The sequence below is a fragment of the Dendropsophus ebraccatus genome, chromosome 5, assembly GCF_027789765.1.
Source record: "Dendropsophus ebraccatus isolate aDenEbr1 chromosome 5, aDenEbr1.pat, whole genome shotgun sequence".
NCBI lineage: Eukaryota > Metazoa > Chordata > Amphibia > Anura > Hylidae > Dendropsophus > Dendropsophus ebraccatus.
The window spans coordinates 13,852,652-13,870,014 of record NC_091458.1 but is presented as its reverse complement, the minus strand read 5'-3'; the positions used below and the strand labels follow the sequence as shown (position 1 = coordinate 13,870,014).

General features: G+C 47.9%; 1 protein-coding gene and 1 long non-coding RNA gene across 2 annotated transcripts in view; one reads left to right on the top strand and one right to left on the bottom strand.

Moving 5' to 3' along the window:
• Positions 1 to 9,374, top strand: part of LOC138793387 (uncharacterized) — a 9,979-nt gene extending 605 nt beyond the window's left edge. Inside the window, exons 2-3 of the long non-coding RNA XR_011363250.1 lie at positions 8,883 to 9,055; positions 9,179 to 9,374. This is a non-coding gene — a long non-coding RNA (uncharacterized lncRNA). The remainder of the gene's footprint in view (positions 1 to 8,882; positions 9,056 to 9,178) is intronic.
• Positions 1 to 16,205, bottom strand: part of GDPD4 (glycerophosphodiester phosphodiesterase domain containing 4) — a 57,095-nt gene extending 40,890 nt beyond the window's left edge. Inside the window, exon 1 of the mRNA XM_069969538.1 lies at positions 16,123 to 16,205. The gene's annotated coding sequence lies outside the window, so the exon portion shown is untranslated. The remainder of the gene's footprint in view (positions 1 to 16,122) is intronic.
• Between the last annotated feature and the right edge of the window lie 1,158 nt (positions 16,206 to 17,363).

Here is a 17,363-nt window from a genome sequence, read left to right as displayed (position 1 = left end):
CATAGCCACGCCCCCATAGCAACCCTCCATAGCCACGCCCCCATAGCAACCCTCCATAGCCACTCCCCTACAGTCACCACATGCTGCTGACTGAATAGTGCCCTATACAGTATCCAATCCCACCAAAAATGCCCAATATAGTATCCAATCCCCCATTATAGTGCCCCACATAGTAGCCTATGCCCCCACATAGTGCCCAATCCCCCACATAGAATTCAATCACCCACATAGTGCCCCACATAGTGTCCAATTCCCTACATAGTGCCCCACATAGTATCCAATCCCCCCATATAGCGCCCCACATAGAATCCAATCCCCCACATAGTGCCCCACATAGTATCCAATGCCCCCATATAGAGCCCCACATAGTAGCCTATGCCCCCATATAGTGCCCCACCTAGTAGCCAATGCACCCATATAGTGCCCACATAGTAGCCAATCCCTATATAGTGCCCCACATAGTAGCCAATCCCCCATATAGTGCCCCACATAGTATCCAATCCCCTCATATAGTGCCCCACATAGTAGCCAATCCCTATATAGTGCCCCACATAGTAGCTAATCCCCCCATATAGTGCCCCACATAGTATCCAATCCCCTCATATAGTGCCCCACATAGTAGCCAATCCCCATATAGTGCCCCACATAGTAGCCAATGCCCCCATATAGTGCCCCACATAGTAGCCAATCCCCTCATATATGTCCCACAGAGTAGCCAATCCCCCATACATGCCCCACATAGTAGCCAATCCCCATATAGTGCCCCACATAGTAGCCAATGCCCCCATATAGTGCCCCACATAGTAGCCAATCCTCCATATAGTGCCCCACATAGTAGCCAATGCCCCCATATAGTACCCCACATATTATCCAATCCCCATATAGTGCCCCACATAGTAGCCAATCCCATATAGTGCCCCACATAGTAGCCAATGCCCCATATAGTGCCCCACATAGTAGCCAATCCCCATATAGTGCCCCACATAGTAGCCAATCCCCATATAGTGCCCCACATAGTAGCCAATCCCCATATAGTGCCCCACATAGTAGCCAATCCCCCATATAGTGCCCCACATAGTAGCCAATGCCCCCATATAGTGCCCCACATAGTAGCCAATCCCCATATAGTGCCCCACATAGTAGCCAATCCCCCATATAGTGCCCCCCATAGTAGCCAATCCCCCCATATAGTGCCCCACATAGTAGCCAATCCCCCATATAGTGCCCCACATAGTAGCCTATGCCCCCATATAGCGCCCCACAGAGTAGCCAATCCCCCCATTAGTGTGGCCCCAGCGAAAAAAACAATAAACCAGTAACTCACCTGTCCTCAGGTCCCAGCAGCTCCTCTCCCGGCAGAGCGCGCATTCCCGTCATCCTCCGGGGCGGGCAGCGGGTATACAGACACTGACTGTGCCGGAAGTGATTCATGATGGAGGCGGCAGGTCACTTCCGGCACAGTCAGTGTCTGTATACCCTGCTGCCCGCCCCGGAGGATGACGGGAATGCGCGCTCTGCCGGGAGAGGAGCTGCTGGGACCGGAGGACAGGTGAGTTACTGGTTTATTGTTTTTTTCGGTGGGGCCACATATAATGCGGGACACGGGGGGCCGTTCCGGGACCGCGGGACAGAACCGCGAAAACGGGACTGTCCCGCGAAATCCGGGACGGTTGGGAGGTATGCATATAGTGCCTTAAAGTATAACATCAGTGGTATACATTGGCCATATTGGTATACATAGGCCACATTGGTATACATAGTTAACTCAAGTATAATGATATACACTGCAGTCACTGTACTAAAAAGCAGCATGCAACAGTAAACACCGCCATACAGTGCTCACACAATACCAACATAACGTTTATATACCACCATACAGTGCTTATATAATACAAACATACAGTAGTCACATAATACTGCCATACAGTGCTTATATAATACCAACATACAGCAGTCACATGATACTGCCATACACTGCTCACATAATACCAACACACAGTGTTCACATAATACCAAAATACACTGCTCACATAATACCAACATACAGTGTTCACATATTATCAACATACAGTGCTCACATAATACCACCATACACTGCTCACATAATACCACCATACAGTGCTCACATACCACCACCATACAATGCTCACATACCACCACCATACAGTGATCACATAATACCACCATACAGTGCTCACATAATACCACCATACAGTGCTCACATACCACCACCATACAGTGCTCACATACCACCACCATACAGTGCTCACATAATACCACCATACAGTGCTCACATACCACCACCATACAGTGCTCACATAATACCACCATACAGTGCTCACATAATACCACCATACAGTGCTCACATACCACCACCATACAGTGCTCACATACCACCACCATACTGTGCTCACATACCACCACCATACAGTGCTCACATACCACCACCATACAGTGCTCACATACCACCACCATACAGTGATCACATAATACCACCATACAGTGCTCACATAATACCACCATACAGTGCTCACATACCACCACCATACAGTGCTCACATACCACCACCATACAGTGCTCACATACCACCACCATACAGTGCTCACATACCACCACCATACAGTGCTCACATACCACCATACAGTGCTCACATAATACCACCATACAGTTCTCACATACCACCACCATACAGTGCTCACTAATATCACCATACAGTGCTCACATAATACCACCATACAGTGCTCACATACCACCACCATACAGTGCTCACATAATACCACCATACACTGCTCACATAATACCACCATATGCTGCTAACATACCACCACCATACAGTGCTCACATAATACCACCATACAGTGCTCACATACCACCACCATACAGTGCTCACATAACACCACCATACACTGCTCACTAATATCACCATACAGTGCTCACATAATACCACCATACACTGCTCACTAATATCACCATACAGTGCTCACATAATACCACCATATGCTGCTAACATAACACCACAGAGCGCTCACATAATACCCCCATACAGTGCTCATATGCAGGGCTGTCCAAGGCTGGCTGAGGAGTGGGGGGGGGGCAGGGCTTGGACAGCCCTGTAGTTTCTGACATGAACACTGGTGGCAGCAGAGAGGCCTGTGTCACCCATTACTGCTGTCACTCAACGGAATATATTATATCAGCCAATCAGCATTGCCGACAACACATCCCTGAAGCTGATTGGCAGAACACGATACTCCTCCCAGATGTCCCATCCAGCTGGAGGCCGGACACAACTAGAAGCCCCCTGAGCAGTTCTTCTCCCCCATGAGGAGCAGGACTCACATCCACAGGACCCACAGCCAGGGGCCCTATAGGAGATCTCTAGTCTGACAGGTAATTCTCATCAGTACATGAAGGAAGAAGCTTCTGCCGGGTGTCAGCACACAGCGATGGTGGCAGCGGAGGGGGAAGATCCTGGACACAATAATAGCGGAGACCTCTGGGATCTTCTCTGGAAATCCTGCAGCGTCGGGAGACCTGGGAGCGGCTCATTACTGCACCCATTATACCAACCTGTCAGGTATATATATATATACAGGCAGGGGCGTAGCTAATGACTCCTGGGCCCTGGTGAAAGAGGTCAACTTGGGCCCCCCCCCCCCTGCTTTCACGACCAAGTGATGCTATTGGTATATATACACATACACACACCAAGACAGATATTACCAATAACACCAGCATATAGGAAGAGAAAATATTATCACCGTACATATTACCGCCATACTGTTACCGACCAAATCCTGTATACTGAGACCAATATTACCAGTATATAGGAAGGAAATATTACCGCCACATCACAACCACTACCATCACCACCACATTGTTACTGACCAAAACCAGTATACTGAGACCAATAAAACACAGTACCAGATAGCAAGTAACAAATAATTCCACCACATACTGACTAACACCACCACTGCTACTGACTAACACCGCCACATACTGACTAACACCACCACATACTGACTAACACCACCGCTGCTACTGACTATTACCACCACATACTAACACCACCACTGCTACTGACTATTACCACCACATACTAACACCACCACTGCTACTGAGTAATACCACTACATACTGACTAACACCACCGCTGCTACTGAATAACATCCACTGTACACGTATCACCGCATCCAGTCATATAGAGGTAGCCTCAGCTCCACACAGGTTCTATACACCATATACATTACAGTGCAGTTACATCAGGTGACTCACAGGGGAAGTCTTCTCTGATCGGAGTTCTTCCCTTTTCATCTTCTCCATCCGTCCTGGGCCATTATGAGAACTTCTCCGAGCCACGAATCCACAGAATCTGCCAGACAGACATATTAGTCTCCTCACACTGGCACCATCCTCATTTTTCTACACACTGTACATCTGTATTGGCCCCTTTATGCCCTCATTTAGTGGGTAGGCTGACTCTATGTGACCCCCTTACAGTGTATGCCCCCCTCTATGTAGCCTCCTTATAGATGGTCCCCCTCTGTGTAACCCCCCCCCCTTAAAGTATATGCCCCTTACTATGTAGCCTCCTTATAGATGCCCCCTCTGTGTATCCCCCCTTATAGATGGCCCCCTCTCCCCCTTATAGATGCCAGCCCTTATAGATAGCCCCCTCTCCCCCCTCCTATAGATGCTAGATGCCCCCCTTATAGATGGTCCCCTCTCAGACCCCCCCTTATAGATGGTCCCCTCTCAGCCCCCCCTTATAGATGGTCCCCTCTTAGCCCCCCCCCTTATAGATGGTCCCCTCTCAGCCCCCCCCTTATAGATGGTCCCCTCTTAGCCCCCCCCCTTATAGATGGTCCCCTCTCAGCCCCCCCCCCTTATAGATGGTCCCCCTCTTAGCCCCCCCCCCTTATAGATGGTCCCCTCTTACCCCCCCCCTTATAGATGGTCCCCTCTCAGCCCCCCCTTATAGATGGTCCCCTCTTAGCCCCCCCCTTATAGATGGTCCCCTCTCAACCCCCCCCCCCCTTATAGATGGTCCCCTCTCAGCCCCCCCTTAGAGATGGTCCCCTCTTAGCCCCCCCCTTATAGATGGTCCCCTCTTAGCCCCCCCTTATAGATGGTCCCCTCTCAGCCCCCCCTTATAGATGGTCCCCTCTTAGCCCCCCCCTTATAGATGGTCCCCTCTCAGCCCCCCCTTATAGATGGTCCCCTCTCAGCCCCCCCCTTATAGATGGTCCCCTCTTAGCCCCCCCTTATAGATGGTCCCCTCTCAGCCCCCCCTTATAGATGGTCCCCTCTCAGCCCCCCCTTATAGATGGTCCCCTCTCAACCCCCCCCCCCCTTATAGATGGTCCCCTCTCAGCCCCCCCTTATAGATGGTCCCCTCTTAGCCCCCCCCTTATAGATGGTCCCCTCTTAGCCCCCCCCTTATAGATGGTCCCCTCTCAGCCCCCCCCTTATAGATGGTCCCCTCTCAGCCCCCCCCCTTATAGATGGTCCCCTCTCAGCCCCCCCCTTATAGATGGTCCCCTCTCAGCCCCCCCCCTTATAGATGGTCCCCTCTCAGCCCCCCCTTATAGATGGTCCCCTCTCAGCCCCCCCTTATAGATGGTCCCCTCTTAGCCCCCCCCTTATAGATGGTCCCCTCTCAGCCCCCCCCCCCTTATAGATGGTCCCCTCTCAGCCCCCCCCCTTATAGATGGTCCCCTCTCAGCCCCCCCCCCTTATAGATGGTCCCCTCTCAGCCCCCCCTTATAGATGGTCCCCTCTCAGCCCCCCCCTTATAGATGGTCCCCTCTCAGCCCCCCCCCTTATAGATGGTCCCCTCTCAGCCCCCCCTTATAGATGATCCCCTCTCAGCCCCCCCTTATAGATGGTCCCCTCTCAGCCCCCCCCCCTTATAGATGATCCCCTCTCAGCCCCCCCTTATCGATGGTCCCCTCTCAGCCCCCCCCTTATAGATGGTCCCCTCTCAGCCCCCCCTTATAGATGATCCCCTCTCAGCCCCCCCTTATAGATGGTCCCCTCTCAGCCCCCCCTTATAGATGGTCCCCTCTCAACCCCCCCCCCCTTATAGATGGTCCCCTCTCAGCCCCCCCTTATAGATGGTCCCCTCTTAGCCCCCCCCTTATAGATGGTCCCCTCTTAGCCCCCCCCTTATAGATGGTCCCCTCTCAGCCCCCCCCTTATAGATGGTCCCCTCTCAGCCCCCCCTTATAGATGGTCCCCTCTCAGCCCCCCCCTTATAGATGGTCCCCTCTCAGCCCCCCCCCCTTATAGATGGTCCCCTCTCAGCCCCCCCTTATAGATGGTCCCCTCTCAGCCCCCCCTTATAGATGGTCCCCTCTCAGCCCCCCCCTTATAGATGGTCCCCTCTCAGCCCCCCCCCCCTTATAGATGGTCCCCTCTCAGCCCCCCCCCTTATAGATGGTCCCCTCTCAGCCCCCCCCCCTTATAGATGGTCCCCTCTCAGCCCCCCCTTATAGATGGTCCCCTCTCAGCCCCCCCCCTTATAGATGGTCCCCTCTCAGCCCCCCCCCTTATAGATGGTCCCCTCTCAGCCCCCCCTTATAGATGGTCCCCTCTCAGCCCCCCCTTATAGATGGTCCCCTCTCAGCCCCCCCCCCTTATAGATGATCCCCTCTCAGCCCCCCCTTATAGATGGTCCCCTCTCAGCCCCCCCCTTATAGATGGTCCCCTCTCAGCCCCCCCTTATAGATGATCCCCTCTCAGCCCCCCCTTATAGATGGCCACCTCCCCCCCCCCCCCCTTATAAATGACCCCCCTCTCCCTTTTTCCTTCATGAAAACAAATAAAAAAAAGGTAAAAAAAACCCCAAAACACACACAACTCACCTAACAACAGCTCCCCCGGCGATCCTCTCTCCTTCTTGAGCCTCCATCTGCCCCCGGATCATGCGCTGCTGCTGCGGGGGGTGTCGGTTCCTATACCCGGCAGCGCGTGCATCATAGAGTTCCCTGTGCTGGGACCTGGCACACAGGGAACTCTATGATGCACGCGCTGCCGGGTATAGGACCTGACACCCCCGGCAGCAGCGCATGATCCGGGGGCGGATGGTGGCGGCCTCTTGTGACCGCAAGCAAAACAATGCTTGCGGTCACAAGAGTGATTGATGAGGGGGGGCCTCAGGGGCCCAGCGGGCCCTGCGGGCCCCTCCTTGTGGCGGGCCGGGTCGTAGCGGCGACCACTGCGACCCTGGTAGTTACGGCACTGTATACAGGTGAGCCGCAGCCGCACCCTGGTGTATAACAATAAGGAGATCCTCCAATACTAGAGCTGGAGATCTGGGGCCATTCATGCCAAACCCTATGTATATTGGTATATTGGGGTGTCGTGGCGGTATAACTAGACCCTTAAACCCGGGGCGCCCTGACTACACTTACAATGACTCTCCCATTGTTAAAAAGGCAAAGTGCACAGTTTTGTTCCCTCTGTACCTCTGTTCCTGCACTCATCTCTATATTCATAGAGAGAGCTGTGTGGGTGCACAGTTACAGCTGCACAGTCCTCTCTATCCCCTCCCTGCACTCATCTCTTTTATCATAGAGAGAACTGTGTGGTCATACAGTTACAGCTGCACAGTCCTCTCTATCCCCTCCCTGCACTCATATCTATGATCATAGAGAGAACTGTGTGGCAATACAGTTACAGCTGTACAGTCCTCTCAATCCCCTCCCTGGACTTGTCTCTATGATCATAGAGAGAGCTGTGTGGGTGTATAGTTACAGCTGCACAGTGCTCTCTATCCCCTCCCTGTACTCATCTTTACGATCATAGAGAGAACTGTGTGGCAATATAGTTACAGCTGCACAGTCCTCTCTACCTCCTCCCTGCAATCATCTCTATGATCATAGAGTGAACTGTGAGTTCAGCTGCACAGTCCTCAGAGCTGGAAAAACCCTCACAGCTGGAATCATCAATGAGAACAAAGAACCCAGCCGGCGGGAAGGAAGCACTATAGAGACTCTACTGTGTGGGCAGAACAGAAAAAATGTACATGGCCTCGAAGCACCACCTGGCATTACACCTTCTATCAAATATGATACATAGAATAAATGACAGGTTGCCATATGTAATTTGTAGAGTGTGTACATCCATTGTGGAGTGTGTGCAGATGAAAATCATGCACAGCTCTGATTTGAGGTGATACACCAGCCGTCACGTCCCAGCCGTATCAAACGTAACATATAATCATATCATTAAAAACTAGAATCTTGCTCTGTATCTAAGATTAAGGCTGGGCTAGGAAGGTTCCGCCCACAAACTAGCACAATTGACATGTATAGGTAGCAGTGTACAGTAATGGGCCTTCCCCACATGCACCTACAAATGTTTACAACGTTTACATGTGTCTAACATATAGCACAGTACATTGGCAATAAAACAGAATAAATGTAATAAGGCACACTAACAGCACTGCAACAATACCACAATGTATATGTCAGCAGCGGGATACTGCATACTCCCCCTCTGTAACTCTGGATGGCATGGCATCTGTACACGGACTAAAGAGATAAACAAGCGCATAGCTTAAACCTGTAAAACATTACAGGAAATAAGACACCAGGTTAAAAGAGTCTTTGAGCATTTTTAGAAAGGAATTTCCATGAATAGTCTCTTTAGTGAGGTAATAAGAGATAATATGGCCAGGAATACAACCTGCAGTATATAAACAGGTTTTATCTATGATATGAAACTTTAAAAAGAATCTAGCACCAACCTTACAGGTATTAGGCGCCATAGTGAATCCTGTGACTAGCTTGACAGTCCAATTTAGCAAAAAAAAAAAAAAAAAACACGTTAAACTAGTTATGGGAAGTGGAGTTCCAATCATGGGACATCTCTTACAGGGATAGTCCTAATCTACACGAGGACATTGCCAGGATATGGCTTCCTACATGACTTATTGATATGAAGGAGAGAACCTGTTCTCCTGTGTACAACCTAAGAAAGTCCCTTCAGAAGTACGAGGCTGGGCCATGGACTTATCACAGTGCCCCAAGTCATAGACGGGTTGCCCTCAGTAAGTACCGGACTTTCCTCATTCTTACAAAAACACTGGCAGCGTTTCCCATCGTTCACATGAGATGTATCTTGAAGTCGCCTCATGAACTTTTAATAATTTCCTTGTCATTGTCTTCACTAGGAGGTTGGAGTAAAATCTCCAAGAACAACATTAGACTGCAGAGAGCCACGCCCCCAAAGTGTGTCGGATGCCCTCTGCCCCTAATATGGAGGACCCCTCGTAACTCATCATTGACTTGTCTACATTGTCACCTCTCATCTTTGTAGACGTCTTGGCCATGAGAGTAATAACATACGGGACTCCTCTTCATGTGGCAATGCCCTGGCCCAGCTGGACCCCAGAAGCGGAGTCCTGGTTTGGGGAGCTGTATAATAGGGGCTCTTCTTCCCCTCTAGGTGAACTTTAGGTATATATTAAAGAAGTACTCTGGGGAAAATCTTTGTTCTTTAAATTAACTGGTGTCAGAAAGTCATATAGATTTGTAAATTACCTCAATTTAAAAATCTCAAGTCTTAGATACTTATCAGTATTATATAAATACTTATCAGCTGCTGTATGTCCTGCAGGAAGTGGTCTATTCTTTCCAGTCTGACACAGCGCTCTCTGCTGCCACCTCTGTCCGTGTCAGGAACTGTCCATAGCAGCAGCAAATTCCCATAGAAAACCTCTCCTGCTCTGGACAGTTCCTGACATAGACAGAGGTGGCAGCAGAGAGCACTGTGTCAGACTGGAAAGAATACACCACTTCCTGCAGGACATAAAGCAGCTGATAAGTAATAGTGGTATTTATGGCGGAGGTATACTGACATTATGGTGGTGGTATTTATAGCAGAGGTATACTGACATTATGGCGGTGGTATTTATGGCGGGGGTATACTGACATTATGGCGGTGGTATTTATAGCAGAGGTATACTGACATTATGGCGGTGGTATTTATAGCAGTGGTATACTGACATTATGGCGGTAGTATTTATAGCAGAGGTATACTGACATTATGGCGGTGGTATTTATAGCAGAGGTATACTGACATTATGGCGGTGGTATTTATGGCGGGGGTATACTGACATTATGGCGGTGGTATTTATGGCGGGGGTATACTGACATTATGGCGGTGGTATTTATGGTGGAAGTATACTGACATTATGGCGGTGGTATTTATAGCAGAGGTATACTGACATTATGGCGGTGATATTTATGGCGGGGGTATACTGACATTATGGCAGTGGTATTTATAGCAGAGGTATACTGACATTATGGCGGTGGTATTTATGGCGGGGGTATACTGACATTATGGCAGTGGTATTTATGGCGGAGGTATACTGACATTATGGCGGTAGTATTTATAGCAGAGGTATACTGACATTATGGCGGTGGTATTTATGGCGGAGGTATTCTGACATTATGTCAGTATTATTTATGGTATTTACATTTTGGGTAGTATATTAATTTATGGAGTATACTATAGTATATATAATCTATACTATATATGAATATAGATTATTCTCCACACTATATAGTGGTATTATTTATAGCTCTAAATATTGAGGTGCAGTATGATTATATTGACAATATAGGCTATTAGGTACATGTTATGGTGGCATTATACCGCTACATATTTGGGCAGTATATATGAATACAGTATAGATTATTATGGACACCTTATGTAGTATTATTTATGGCCTCAAATATTGAGGCGCTATATGATTATCTGGGCGGTATAGATTATTAGGTACATGATATGGTGGCATTATTTATGCCCTTACATATTTGGGCAGTATATGATTCCTATATGGTGGTTATTTATGTGTAACATGTATGTAGCGGTGTATGTAGAGCAATGAGACCAATACCAGTTCTCACCAGTATAAACCCCCCCCCCCAAGGTCTAAGATAAAAGAGGTAGAAAATATTTACCCAACGCAAACTTACAGTTAATATCTGGAAATGTGGCGGCATGGCAGTACTGCATGAAACCTCAAGCTGAATTCCGTATTGTATCAGTGCAAAGACGTCATAAAATTGGCGTAACATTGTAATAATATATTCTGTGCTTCGGTCACCCAGCCCCGCCTAACCCATACAGAATGCAAAAACTTCAGCCCTACAAGTTCTGTATCTCTGGGCTAATCCCTTCCCGCTCCTCATCACAATACATCTATCATCTACTCATAGCAAACAGTAACTGCTGATCACGGGTTGTCCTGCTGTGGTCTCTCTGCAGCACCGCCACAGGCCAAACAAAGCATTACACAATTTACATTCAAATCAATGAAATGTCTGCGTCATGAATGGACTTGTTAGGTCCTCCAGAGCCACAGACACTCTTAACAGCTATGCTCACTCTTAAAGGGGTACTTCAGGGAATTTTTTAACACAGTGCCAGGAGTAGGACCTCCACAGATAATCTATCTTAATGGTGCATTTACACAGACAGATTTATCTGACTGATTTTTGAAGCCAAAGCCAGGAACAGACTATAAACAGGGAACGGGTCATAAAGGAAAGACTGAGATTTCTCCTCTTTTCAAATCCATTCCTGGCTTTGGCTTCCAGAATCTGTCAGATAAATCTGCCTGTGTAAACGCACCATAAGACTAGTCCATCAATTTTGTAGTCTTAAAAAAAACCTTTAAGAAATCTACAGTATCTGTTAAAGGGGTACTCCAATGAAAATCTTTTCTTTCAAATCAATTGGTTTCACAAAGTTATGTAGATTTGTAAATTCCTTCTGTTTAAAAATCTCAAGTCTTTCAGTACTTATCAGCTACTGTATGTCATGCAGGAAGTGGTGTATTATCTCCAGTCTGACACAGTGCTCTCTGCTGTCCAGGTCAGGAACTGTCCAGAGCAGCAGCAAATTCCCATAAAAAAAAAAAAACTCTCCTGCTCTGGACAGTTCCCGACATGGACAGAGGTGGCAGACTAAAAAGAAAACACTAATTCCTGCAGGGCATACAGCAGCTGATAAACATGGGAAGACTGGAAATTTTTAAACAGAAGTAACATACAAATCCTAATAACTTTTAAAACCAGTTGATTTGAAAGAAAATATTTTCTTAAAGGGGTTTTCTAAGACTACAAAATTGATGGACTATTCTTGGGATAGGTTATCTGTGGGGGTCCTACTCCTGGCACTGTGTTATATATGGGATGAGAAGGACTTTATGCCCTCATGAATTCTTAAAAAAAACCATACTCCCTTAAAGGGGCTTCATCCTTTAGAAATCTGATCCTGTACCCTGCAAGGGTTTGGAGTTGACAGAGGACAGCAACGTGTACCTCCACAGAGAACTCATTCAAAGAATACAATACAGACAGCACATTGATTTAGTTGTGGACTATGTAGTACTTTATATGCCCTGCGGAGGCGCTGTAGGAGAATTGATGCATTTCCCTCAGGTTTACAGAACACACTATAAATGGGTTAATTTCCACAAAAAGATGACACCCCCTTTAAATGTCCATATCAGGCCCTATGCTAGACACCCACCATGTCTATCTGCTCCACTTGGTTGGGAGCCATATCTGTCAATATGAGTTCATCTGATTTGAGGGAAACCTTAAAGGAGTTATCCAGGATTAAAAAAAAAAAAATGTTGCTGCTTTTTTTTCAAAAACAATGCCACCCCTGTGCTCAGGTTGTGTGCTGTATTACAGCTAGGTCCCATATACTTTAATGGGACTGAGCTGCAATACCACACACAACCTGAGGACAAGAGTGGCACTGTTTCTGGAAGGAAGAAGGAAGCATGCTTCTTTCTAATCGTGGACAATAACTTTAACGTCTAGGGCCGACAGTTATGAAGGTGGAGAGAGGAGTGTATATATAGGAGTTCACTACTATCACTGGGTCATGTATAAAGGTGGATAAGAAGAGTCTTACTGTCCTATATATCTCAGCTCATGTCTGCGGCTTCACATGCAAAATGCTCCAAAGAGTCATGCAAAGCACCATGTTCTTATTATACACTTTGCATAGAAATAGATCCATTGCGCTCAACTTGTCTGACTCTCCAGAGTAAGGCCGGGTTCACACACCGTAAGACACCAACCGTTACGGCCGGGTCAAAGAACGGCTGGTGACAGTGAAGATCATCATGGCCGGTAGAGCAGTACCGGCCGTATGATCTTTGTTTGTGTTGAATTGGGATGCGGTTGCATTTGTGTGCGCCTGCATCCCAATGCACCATAGCACACAATGGAGAGTGCGGACGGACTATTCAATGAATAGCAGCCGCACAAAGCTGACATGTCAGTTTTTTGTGTGGCTGCTAGGGATCCCGGCTGGAGTGTATACTATGTATATACACTGCGGCCAGGATTCCCTCTGACTGCAGTACATTACAACTTTTGTATTAAACATGGCCGTTGTTGCAAATCAGCAAAAGGGCCGTGATTAATACAAAAGTTACGTTGTGAGAACTTGGCCCAATGGCGTAAATGGGGAGAATTTATACTATACCGCCAGTAGTGCTGTGAGGTGATTTTATACTACACTTTCAGTAGTCCTGTGAGGAGAATATATACAATACCGCCAGTAATGCTGTGAGGTGAATATATACTATACCGCCAGTAGTGCTGTGAGGTGATTTTATACTACACTTTCAGTAGTCCTGTGAGGAGAATATATACAATACCGCCAGTAATGCTGTGAGGTGAATATATACTATACCGCCAGTAGTCCTGTGAGGAGAATATATACAATATCGCCAGTAGTGCTGTGAGGTGAATATATACTATACTGCCAGTAGTCCTGTGAGGTGAATATATACTATACCGCCAGTAGTCCTGTGAGGTGAATATATACTATACCGCCAGTAGTCCTGTGAGGTGAATATATACTATACCGCCAGTAATGCTGTGAGGTGAATATAAACTATACCGCCAGTAGTGCTGTGAGGTGATTTTATACTACACTTTCAGTAGTCCTGTGAGGAGAATATATACAATACCGCCAGTAATGCTGTGAGGTGAATATATACTATACCGCCAGTAGTCCTGTGAGGAGAATATATACAATATCGCCAGTAGTGCTGTGAGGTGAATATATACTATACTGCCAGTAGTCCTGTGAGGTGAATATATACTATACCGCCAGTAGTCCTGTGAGGTGAATATATACTATACCGCCAGTAGTCCTGTGAGGTGAATATATACTATACCGCCAGTAGTCCTGTGAGGTGAATATATACTATACCGCCAGTAGTCCTGTGAGGTGAATATAAACTATACCGCCAGTAGTCCTGTGAGGAGAATATATACTATACCGCCAGTAGTCCTGTGAGGTGAATATATACTATACCGCCAGTAGTCCTGTGAGGTGAATATATACTATACCGCCAGTAGTCCTGTGAGGTGAATATATACTATATATACGGTACTATGGAAGACATCTATGGCCGGTACTATGGGAGACATCTATGGCCAGTACTATGGGAGACATCTATGGCCGGTACTATGGGAGACATCTATGGCCGGTACTATGGGAGACATCTATGGCCGGTACTATGGGAGACATCTATGGCCGGTACTATGGGAGACATCTATGGCCGGTACTATGGGAGACATCTATGGCCGGTACCATGGGAGACATCTATGGCCGGTACTATGGGAGACATCTATGGCCGGTACTATGGGAGACATCTATGGCCGGTACTATGGGAGACATCTATGGCCGGTACTATGGGAGACATCTATGGCCGGTACTATGGGAGACATCTATGGCCGGTACTATGGGAGACAACTATGGCCGGTACTATGGGAGACATCTATGGCCGGTACTATGGGAGACATCTATGGCCGGTACTATGGGAGACATCTATGGCCGGTACTATGGGAGACATCTATGGCCGGTACTATGGGAGACATCTATGGCCGGTACTATGGGAGACATCTATGGCCGGTACTATGGTTGGCATGAGTGGCTTATAGTCTGTAGACCCTGTGTGGCAGATGTTATGGGGCACATCTGGTGCAGGTACCCTAGGGGGCATCTGAGGTTGAGACACAGTCTGTTACTGCCCTCCTCCCAGAAACAATGGGGCTAATAAACCATCTAAAACAAAGCTGCGGCTAACCCGTAATCAGTTATAATGCTGCAGGGTCTTTATTAATGGGACATTCTAATGCAGATGATGTAAAGGCTAAATGACCCCCCCCCCCCCCCCCCCCCCCCCCATGGCACCACAAGACAAAGGAAGACCTCGGGGGCAGGCGCCATGTGCTACTCACATAGAACACTTATAGGAAGTCTCCCCCTCCCCCTTTGGGCCTCTTAGTGAGTATTGATGGACCCCCGGACATAGATCCCTAGATTAGACAGGCCATATGGTGGGGGCGAATATCCTCCCTATATTCAGGGGTTTCATGTAATCGCACTGGGGATAGAGGTTGTGAACAGTCACTTTGTAAGGATTCCCCCATATATAACCAGATCACATGGTTTCCTGCAGCTGTAATCTGTGCTGGAACTCCACAAGAAGGGTTCCATTTCCCTGCAGCGCCCCCGCAGGTGTAATAAAGAATTACAGTGTGTATTGCAGTCAATGGTCAGTCCATGTAGTGTAGTCCCCCCAATTAAACAGTGATTTAAAGGGATTCTCCGGGATGTTAGAGCTCAGGACTTTTGTGTACATACATCTATATGTCTCTATGGATGGGACATATATAACTGTATATAACCTTAAAGAATGATGTTATATCTGTCACTATATATATATATATATATATCACACCGCAGCATTTGCCCGGTGTACCAGCTATGACTTGTAGTCCCCATTCAACTACCGCCACCAATTTCCATCGCATTCTGCAATCCCCATTGAAACCCCAGCTGCAATACAAGACATTGCCATGTGCGGCGCTGTATCTATCACATCCATATCTTTACCCTATCCTTTGTAGAGTGCAGAGAATAGGAGGATGCAGAATGAATGGGCCAGTAAGGGGTTAACTGTGAGAGGTAAAAGGAGACACAAAAGAGCGAGGACAAAAAGCAGCTGAGAGGAGACGTGCTATATCCACTCATTGTATATACCCCCCCAGTAATATCCATGCTCCTGACCTGCGCCCTGTGACTGTCCTCCGCTGGATCCCTCTGACCTTTGTCTGTCGGAGCCCTGAGAGTGACTGCTGCCTGGACTGTAATACTGGAGTGTAATATACAACAACACTGGCTGCTGGTCCGTCCCATAGAGGGAGGTGCCATAGCTGCTGCTCACAGGAGACCTCCTCGCTGTGCTCGGGCATAGTGCCCTCAGCCTGGCAATGGAGAGCCAAGCCCCCCGGCCTCGCCACTGACCTATATATAACATGACGGTTATTCCTAGAAATATATATCCTGTCTGATATCAGTAAAGATGGACGACCGCCGCCGCTGCTGCTGCAGAACAGCTTGTGTCCGAGTCTTCCACATCGTACAGAATAATTGGGACCATTCATACCAATTATACTGTATACGTTTCAATGACTTAAAGGGGTTGTCCATATCGTCTTATAAATAAAGTTAATTGAAAAGATCACAAAAGGCATATCCATGGACGGGGTCTGAGATCGGCCAAAAAGATGGTGGAGGCGTCTCTGCTGTATGATGGACACCAGGGGGGGGCCCGATGGACCTCATTAACTTTAATGGAGTCTGTCAGGTGGGCGTAAGGCGGACATAAACCAGACTGTTAGATGAGGGGGATCTGGGATGGAGCCTCGGATGTACGGATACATAGACGCTTATATATGCACGAGGGGAAAATCCATGGCTGGGACAATATGTATAATGGGGGTCTGACTACTGGGACCCCCTGCAATACCGTCACACCATGACCACGGACGTGGCTACTATGGTATCCAATGACTACAGGGGGCGGCTATCCCCCATGTAGGCACCCCCTGGTAGTTAGCCCTCCGAGTAAAAATTATCCTCAATGTAGGTAGTCCCCCTGTGTATGGTGTCCCACCCTGTAGGTATCCCCCCGGTAGTCGCCCCACACAGTACATAGTCCCCAGGTAGATAATCTCCCTGTAGGTAGCCCCCCTATGTAGGTATTCCCCCTGTAGGTAGTCCTCTGGTAGTTAGCTTCCCCTACCCCTGGCAAGTAAAAGCCCCACTGTTGTCCCACTGGTAGCTGCCTCCCCCACCCCATTAAAGAGTATCATGACTATAGGTAGTCCCCCCGTTAATTATTTCTCCCAGGTAGGTAATCCCCCATGTTGGTATTTCCTGCCTTTAGGTTGCCCCCCACCCCACCGGTAGTTGCACCCTGCTTGGCAAATAATATCCCCTTTGCAGGTAGTCCCCTTTGTTGTTGC